General features: G+C 32.2%; 1 long non-coding RNA gene across 4 annotated transcripts; it reads left to right on the forward strand.

The window, feature by feature from the left end:
* Window positions 1-7,887: 7,887 nt before the first annotated feature.
* Window positions 7,888-9,678, forward strand: LOC111879328 (uncharacterized). Of its 4 annotated transcripts, none has more exons than XR_008225457.1 (5): window positions 7,888-8,445; window positions 8,677-8,758; window positions 8,853-8,979; window positions 9,207-9,265; window positions 9,338-9,678. It is a non-coding gene; the product is annotated as an uncharacterized LOC111879328 (long non-coding RNA). The 4 variants fall into 4 exon arrangements; XR_002846059.2 differs by having other exon boundaries at window positions 8,873-8,979; XR_008225456.1 differs by having other exon boundaries at window positions 7,889-8,758.

Raw genomic sequence — 9,678 nt, forward strand, 5'->3', positions numbered from 1 at the left:
CTTGCAGTGATTTTTCTATGATTTTTCTAAAAACAGTGACAGAAAAGTTAAAACTAGTAAAATAGTTTACAGGTTCATTAACACTTTGTAACATGTTGAACAAAGTGTATAGCAATAAATAGCTACATATTGATTGTATTTCATGTTAGTTTACTTCCATGAAACATAAATGATCATTTACATAAGGTTCTTCCATCATTACAATCACACATGATAAACTATAATAGTTATAGTTTATGGTACATTAACACTATGAACACACTAAGGAAGGTTTCATTCATACTACAAAAAGGGTTTTCATTCACACTACATGTAAAATCGTTGAATCAAATTTATGAGACATTACTTCATTGTATTCTTTAGAGTACTGGTAAAAATCTTGTATTATAATCGTACTCTCCTATAGGGAATGCATAATACTTGTGTATAGATCTATATTGGGCCTGACAATTCCACACCTTAGCTGCATGCAGCAGCTAGACCGACAGGTCTGAGGTGACAAATGTCAAAACATTCTGTCGCCCAAAGTACGTCGTAACTGGCTTACTATGTCAATTGCACGGTTATAATAACTCACATAAGGAAACAACGACACATATAGTTTACGAGAATTCTTACATTCAAAAGGGTTTTATTTATTTAAAACTGCATATACTATCATAAGTATGTAAATTACTTGTACATTTTGGTCTTTGGGTCTTAAGACTACAACTCATTTTATAAGGAAGTTTTTGGATTTTTATTGAACATACACTACATTTACAAAGAAAGATTTTCAACTGTACATACGAAAGCTTATGCACTCACCAACTTAATTGTTGACACTCTTTCAAAATTACTTGTATTCTCAGGTAATCAATGAAAACAAGTAACTATCAGCTTTTGAGGATGGCACGCTACGACGTCAGATAAACCATTTTATCATTATATTGTAATCTAATTTGAAACATGTAACTCATGAAACAATGTAACTTTCTCGATTATATTTATGATGGTTGTATTTACTTTGATCACTATTATACTCATTGTTATGATACTATACATGAAGTCCTCCACCCCCTGACGTTTACGCCATCCTTGGTTTGGGGGTGTGACACTAGTTGTTTTGAAACATATTTTTTCAGTTGAATATACAGGTTGGGTTGAAGCATACCCGTTTCGGTTGAAATAAACATGTTGGGTTAAAACACACCCGTTCGATTGAAATAGACTCATTAGGTTGAAACATACTCGTTTAAGTTGAAATAGAGATGTTGGGTTGAAACATACTCGTTATTGTTATGTATGGTTATTTGTGATGTATGTGGTATTTTAGGAAACTCGCTAAGCTTTGGCTTACAGTTATGGATTAAATGTTTTCAGGTACTTCTTCAGATCGTGGGAAGGCGAATGTGTAACTTTACATACACATCATAAGTTTTATGATACGAGATTCCTTGATGTTTTTATTATAACTCTGATTTTGTATTATGGTTATTGAACAAATGGTTTTATCTTCAGTATAACTTTATGAAAATAAGCATTTAGTTTAATTTAAAAATGAAAAATTTACTATGAAAAATGGGATGCTACACCTAACTATTGCTTTTTCCTTCCCCCTACCCAATTCATACTCTTTCAACATATGTAGTGTTTCAACCTCACATGACATGACATATTGCAAGGTATACCCCTAACACGAACTCGACATGAAGATAAATGGGTTAACACATGTGACAACCCAAGTTGTTCCGTTACATTTCCCCGTTACCGTTAACGGAATATTCTAGTTTATAAAGTTCCGTTAATTAGAGGTCGTCAAATTTAATAAACATTCCATTTGTTTACATTTAATATGCCGTTAAGTCGTGATAAAAGGAAATAAAAACACATAAAACACATTTCCATTTAGTTGGAAAATGTTAAGTTTTATTATTACGACCACTAAATCGGGTGCGACCAAAAGCCCCGTTTAACGGCAGTATCGGGTAAAATTCCACTGAGCCCTGACTCGGAACCCTATATAAAGGTGAGTGGAGCCCATTGGAGACTTTTTACACTCCCTCAACACTCTCTCTCTAGACTCATTTTCGCCCCGAATCCGCAACCAAACGCTTCCAAATTGTAAGTCCGCTTACCCTAGCTTACTCTAAACATATTGATTCATGTTTATAGCCCAAAAATCGGACTTAGAAGCAATGGAAAAGGAGTTTACGGCCTAAGCTCCTCCTTAGGCTGTAAACACCTAAAATGAGGCCAAAATGACCCAAACTTGTCCCTAATGGCTTGGAAATAAATAGAGGAATTAGCCTAGGAGTGTTTGCACATTTAAAACCATCATTTTGAGGCTTAAAAGAGAGTTTACGGCCTAGGCTTATGCCAAGGCCGTAAACACCTCAAAACTATGTCAAAAGGCCCCAAAAACACTCCCAAACCACCCTTAGATTTCATACATAATTTAGGGACTTGGTATTGTGGGTTTAAATCATTTAAACACAAGGAAATATGGGGTAACATGGAGTTTACGGCCCAAGAAAATGCCTAGGCCGTAAACACCCCTTGATCATGCCTAAATGTCCCCAAAACACCCCTAAAACACTCTTGGACTTAATACATAAATCAGGGGCTTATCCTTTTGGGTTTGGAACATTTAAACTCAAGGATTTAAGGGATTAAAAGGAGTTTACGGCCCAGACACATGTCAAGGCCGTAAACACCCCAAAACTCACCCAAATGATACTTTTAATTCCCCAAAATGGCATCACACTCCATTATAAATTGCTAGAAGTGATATAAGGGCTTCAAACTTCACCAAACTCAAGGGATGAGAGTTTACGGCCGTAAACTCCCTTAGGAGTTGTCCCTAGGCCGTAAACTCCAATATAATGCCCTTAGAAGCCTTAAACCCACTCATGCCTTTTTGGAAAAGTACTTAGAATAATTCCATGAACAAGTAGAAGCCTTAAAACACCCTAGAACCCATCACCATGAGTTTACGGCTGTAAACTCATGGTGAGTAGTCCCTGGGCCGTAAACATCATATTAAGGGCTTAATCTTGGAGAGTAAACTCCATTCCTAAGCCATACACACCCTTAAACGCTACCCGGGACACCCAAACACTTAACCAAAGTGTTTTCCGCTCCTGTGAGCGCGTATATTTGTTTAATTAGTATTAAATATACTAATTGTATGTGAACATCTGTTATCATATGTTAAATAGGTCATTGTGTGTGTTCAAGTCCTTGCGTGACACCGAACGCCCAAACGGCACCTTCGTCGGACCTACTTACACCAGGTGAGTTCATACCCCTGAATGAACCTTTTAAATGTTTTGACATGTTTTATAGGGGGGAATACAAGTTAAACATGCCAGTTATCATATCAATCACATGTGATTGATAACCCGCATGCACAAGATTTTACCACTGTACACTGTTTTACTGAGTAGGACACTATAAATGGCTTTCAAAAAGGGTTTTCACTTGTTCAAGTTCTTACTTTTATTTCTTTATCAAAGTTCCATTTTCAAACTGATTTATGAAAGATTCCCAAAGATTTCTAAAGGTTTTCACACTTATTTTACCAAAGAATACAAATGCGATTTTCCTGAGTATAAGGGTTTTTCCAAGGTTTTCATGTATACTTTTACTTGTTAGTTACTGCTGCTTCACTAATACTTATTTTTAAACTCCTACTCAATAACACTTTCACTTCGTGATGCGTTTATACTTGGTATTGTCTCTATTTCGCTTATACTTGTAGTCGCTTATACTTGATAGACGCTCTTACTTCACTTATCGTCGTTTCCACTTCGTGATACACTTACACTTGGTACACTTATACTTCACGACTCGGATGCTCCACTGTACGCTTATACTTCACGAATCGGATGTTCTACTGTACGCTTATACTTCACGACTCGGATGTTCCACTGTACACTTATACTTCACTATATGAAGCCACTTGATACACACTCAAGCGTAGTTAGATGTATGTTTGTGCTTGTATAGATGCATATAAATAATGATCGAAGGACTTAGGAAGGCTTGTCCGCCCTATTTCCTTTTCTTCGTTGAGATGTGGTCTGGTGGGATCGGATGTCCATCCGAAGGTCGTTCGATTCATTAGTTATATATTATGTACACAAGCATAGACATACGGGTTCTCTTCAGTCAATTCAGTTAAGAGTCTCTACCTCTAGGTCAGCACTTACATTAGAAACCCACTACCCACTGTTTGGAAGTCATTACCCACTATTTGGGATGCATCTTCGGGACACGGCCTCCTCTGTCGTCTGGTTGGTAACCAAAGTCTCCTGTAGGGAGAGCGGACATTGTGTGTATAGATCTATACGGGATTGACACCCCCGCACCCTGACTGCTAGCTACAGTCCACGGCTCACCAAGCCAAGGGGTGACAAATGTCACATTATATAGACGCTTGTAGGGCGTCTGGTACTTTAGTGTCGGTTAGTATGGTTACGAGTATCCCGGGTTACCTTATAATTCATGGCCTTAAGGTAACGGTATTTCGCCAGCAATTTACACTGTATGCTGGTAATTCAATTTCAGAGTCACAATGTTTTGACCTTACAAGACGTATCTTTCATTTGATACCGTCTGGGGTCTGTCTCCTCTGTTTTGACCTTACAAGACGTATCTCTCTTTTGATGTTGTCTGGGGTCTGTATCCACTGTATTCACAGTATCTACTGTATCCACTGTATTCACTGTATACATTGTGTTCACTGTTTTAGACCTAGCTAGACGTGTCTTTCATTTGATATTGCCTGCGGTCTGTATTCACTGTTTCGGACCTTACCAGCTGTACCTTTCATTTGGTACATTCTGGGGTCTGTGTCTCTATTTGTTAGACTGAACCAGGCGTGTCGTTCGCTCGATACTCTCCTGGAGTCTATGATTCCTTTGCCTTAGCCAACAGTCCTCACTGCTGAGGCATATGTTATTTCCCTGTTGTCTCTTACTTTCTTTAATAATCAAATTCAGCATTTTGATAATGATAGCAATTAAGGTAAACCCACTTTTTACCACATAACACTGACCAGTCTTAGTAGAAGGCTGCTTTGATTAAAGAAAATATAGGATTTTCTGGAAAGAACTCTAATACACTGTAAACACTTAAACTATTACTTTATAAAGTTATTTGAATGAAATGTCACTAAATACTTATGAACTCACCAGCATTTGTAAAAATGCTGATACTCGCTTTTCAAATAACTTGTATTCTCAGGTTAGCATTAGACAGGTACATCCCCGGAGCTGTTGATGAAGATAGCTTAGTACCGCGCTGTATTTATTCTATTACTTGTATTACTTTGATGTATTAATGTAACCATGTAAAACTATTACTATTAATGCAATGTTTTGTTGTACTTTGATTACTATAATGCATGTGTTGTGATACTTGACATGACGTCATCCACCCCAGAACGTTTCCGCCGTTCCGGTTTTGGGGTGTGACAACACAACACAATACATTAATTAAACGAGTTAGGTCAAGAACTTTCAACCCGTTTACTTTTTCGACACGACACGACATGAGTGCCACATCTAACAGTGAAGTGTCATTTAGAGAACACCAAGATGTTGGTAAGTATCATTTGATCATGTAGATAAAACTATGGCATCCCCGGTTCATTAATGTCATCAATCTTTGAAACAAACTCGTAAGATGCATGACATGAATGAGGAGAACTTGATAAAGAAAATAACATCATAATGAAATTAATTCAAGGAATTTCATAATGAAAGAAAAAGAAACAAAAAAGAAATCACAACTATTCTTCTTGCTTATAAATGTATCTATAACTTGATGTTGTTTTGGATTTCAAAATTCAATCTTTATTAAACCACCTGCTTGTTCTCTCTCTCTCTCTCTCTCTCTCTCTATATATATATATATATATATATATATATATATATATATATATATATATATATATACTAGGCGAATCCCCGCGCGTTGCGCGAGAATAGAATTATATAGTTAAAATAATAAATTTTACCAAATTATTATTTGATATTTCTACTTTGAAACAAAATGTTAGTAGTAAAGCAAACATATAGTAAACATATTAGTTTTATTAAACATTATAGTTTAGTTTTTAAGTCATTGTGATATATACAATTATTTGATAATTTTATAAACCGTTTAAAATTGTGTAAATTATATATCAAATGAATGATAATATAACGGGTAACAAAACGTATGAACAAAAACATGAACTGCAACTTCTAGTAACATAAAAATAGAAAAACATCTATTATAACATATGTATTAAAAAAGATATATACACAACGAATAATAAAAAAATATGAAAAATAAACACTATAACTTTTAATAACATAAAAACACTAAAACATCTATTATAACATTTATATTAACTCTTCATATTTAAATCACAAATCTCTTCAAATACATTAATGTGTTTAATGAGCAAAACTGTACAACCTTATAAAAGAAAGGAAAATAAAAAGTTATTAGTGATTACTAATTAATAATTATAAGTTAAAAACTCTTGAGTTGTAACTAATAAATATACATAATTTAGAAAACTCTTGAGTAGTAGTGTGAGTTTCAAATGAATTCGGTACTTGGAAATATATTATTATTATTATTATTATTATTATTATTATTATTATTATTATTATTATTATTATTATTATTATTGTTATATTCGTCTAAATAATTGGTTTTGATGCATCATTTTATTCCCTTCATATTATAACATTTATATTAACTCTTCATATTGAAATCACAAATCTCTTCAAATACATTAATGTTTTTAATGAGCAAAATTTTACACCCTTATAAAAGAAATGAAAATAAAAAGTTGTTAGTGATTTCTAATCAATAATCATAAGTTAAAAACTCTTCAGTTGTAACTAATAAATATACATAAATTAGAAAACTTTTGATCAGTTGTGGTGTGAGTTTCAAATGAATGCGATACATGGAAATGTATATTTATTATTATTATTATTATTATTATTATTATTATTATTATTATTATTATTATTATTATTATTATTATTATATTCGTCTAAATAATTGGTTTTGATGCATCATTTTAATCCCTTCATATTATAACATTTATATTAACTCTTCATATTTAAATCACAAATCTCTTCAAATACATTAATGTTTTTAATGAACAAAACTTTACAACCTTATAAAAAGAAAGAAAAATGAAAAGTTATTAGTGATTACTAATTAATAATCATAAGTTAAAAACTCTTGAGTTTTAACTAATAAATATACACAAATTAGAAAACTCTTAATCAGTTGTAGTGTGAGTTTCAAATGAATGCGTTACTTGGAAATGTATATTTATTATTATTATTATTATTAAATTATTATTATTATTATTATTATTATTATTATTATTATTATTATTATTATTATAATATTCGTCTAAATAATTGATTTTGATGCATCATTTTAATCCATTCAAGTATTAAACATAAAGATATTTAAATATAAATTTATAACATACATAAGTGCATATACATGTTAAGAAAATCACATATAATATATATATATATATATATATATATATATATATATATATATATATATATATATATATATATATATATATAGGGTAAAGTGAATATACCTTAAGGGTATATAACATTAGGTATATATATATATATATATATATATATATATATATATATATATATATATATATATATATATATATATATATATATATATATATATATATATATATAGGGTAAAGTGAATATACCTTAAGGGTATATAACATTAGGTACCCATTAATTAAAACTACGTAGTTTTGATTAGTGATTTAATTTCCAAAAAAAAAAAAAAAAAAAAAAAACTATTGCAGTACGTGTTTTCTTATTCACGTCAATTTCAATTGCTCAAGTCCTTTTGTTCCATGAATCGGCCCTACTTCCATACTCCATGAGATCGATGAACGAAAAAAGAATTCCATACGATCACAAAAAAAATTCCATACGATCTCAAAAACGATTTCAAAGAAATCAGAATTTCAAGTTATTGTAATTCCCAGAAAAAACCGATTTCACTTCAGAGAGTTAGGAAAAAATCGATCTCAATTCACAGAGACTTAAAAATCGATCTCAATTCACAGACTTAAAAAACGATTTCAAATCACATACAGTTGAAAAATGATCAAAGGGAAAAAAAATCATAGAAATCGTAAAGTGTAGCTGCAGCCAAGAATTTTCAATTCACAGGTGATGAAGATTGAAGATGAAGAAATCGGCGATGGTATGTGTACAGGTGTTCAACTGTTTTGGGCAGTATTTATGTCTCCACTTTGAGTTCAAAGTCCAGGTTTCAAGCCCAAATATCAAAGTAAAAGCAAGGTAGCTAAGCGACAATAGAACACCCACTAAGTGTTCGATTAAATGCCCTAGTGAAGGCATAGACTATTATCAAGAAAGCGAAAGGGTAAACTGCTCCAAATTCATAATTGAACTTTTTGTAAATTCACTTCAGGTTTAGCAATTGCAAATCAACTAGTTTGGAAAAGATAAGTTTTTTTTTTACAATTCAGTTTCGTATGTTTCTTCTTCTCTATTTTCCACTGATGAGTAGTTCTTATGATCTGATCAAAGTCTTCTTGCTTCTTTTTTTATAAATATTTGATGATTTGATCATGCCACTTACTGTACTATGTAGGAACATGATTCATGGTCCTTGGAAAGATGCAAATGCACTAGTTTTGACCTTGCATGTGGATGACAACAATGTTATCAAAGAGGTCATTTCCATTCATTTATTTCCTGAAGTAACTACAAATACATAAGTGTTTTCAGTTGTTAGTTTATCATGAAAATGAACATGAGCTCTTTTAGCTATCCAATTTCTTGAATAGGTTCCCACTCGTGAATTTGTGGAAGCTGTTCACTCAATCATGCACTTTTTCTGGTTCAGAGCAACAACTGTTGCTCTGGTCAAAATCATGCAATATTTAACTATAAGGTAATATGCATCTACATCTTGTTAGTTCTCTACCGATTTATCTCCTAAGTTATTATTGCAATGCTTGAGTTAAAGGACATTTTTACCCTTTCATGATTATGAATATGTTTCCATGTTTTGTGAAACTTTTTATCATTTTTTTGTAGTGGCTACTCACTTGACGGGCTAAATATTTCTTATATTTGATTAAGTTCTTAACACCCAAATCATGTATGTTTTTTTTGTAGATGGGCTAAATAAAATCAAGGAGCTCAAAGTGGATGTAGCTTCTGTGGAGACAAATATTGTAAGTATGCTAATTGATCTTTTTATAATTCCTTTAATGGCCAAGGTAAGATTTTAATTTGGTTTTGAGCAGGTTTATGTTGAAATATTAAAGGGTTCAAATATTACAAGATTTACGTTGGGTAAAATAGTGGAGGAACATGGTATTCTTTTTGATGTCAGATAGCTCATCCAAGGATTCTTTGCTGGAGAACTGGTGGGAATAGTTGAATAATTGGAAGAATTGTAGGAACATTTGAAAAAATTTGGGTGGTTGTATAATGAATTGACCATGTATGTTTTAATAGAAAATGTATAGAACAAAAGTATTTTTTATTTGAAGTAAGCTGAAATAGCAACCCTCTTTTCATATTTATCCAAAGTATCAATGTACTTATCATTTTTAATAAAAATTGACAATTGAGATTCTTTGCT

This window comes from Lactuca sativa, chromosome 8 (genome assembly GCF_002870075.4).
Source record: "Lactuca sativa cultivar Salinas chromosome 8, Lsat_Salinas_v11, whole genome shotgun sequence".
In the NCBI taxonomy this organism is placed as follows: domain Eukaryota; kingdom Viridiplantae; phylum Streptophyta; class Magnoliopsida; order Asterales; family Asteraceae; genus Lactuca; species Lactuca sativa.